Here is a 278-nt window from a genome sequence, read left to right as displayed (position 1 = left end):
TTAATTGCACATGTGTTAATATGTATGCTTACACAGTATTAAAAGACACTCAAAAATTAACGTCATTTACCTTCGTTCCCACATTTGACTCGTGCTGTAAATCTCTTCCTTGTTTTTAGTTCACGTGATTGCGTAGGAGGCGTGATGACGCGATACGTGACTCCGCCTCCTCCATTAGAGTATATGGACAAAAAACAGGTTCCAGTTATGACCATTACGCGTAGAATTTCGAAATGAAACCTGCCTAATTTTTGTAAGTAAGCTGTAAGGAATGAGCC

Source organism: Erpetoichthys calabaricus, chromosome 6 (genome assembly GCF_900747795.2).
Source record: "Erpetoichthys calabaricus chromosome 6, fErpCal1.3, whole genome shotgun sequence".
NCBI classification, from domain to species: Eukaryota; Metazoa; Chordata; class Cladistia; order Polypteriformes; family Polypteridae; genus Erpetoichthys; species Erpetoichthys calabaricus.
The sequence above is the reverse complement of the archived record's forward strand: the minus strand, read 5'-3'. Positions refer to the sequence as shown.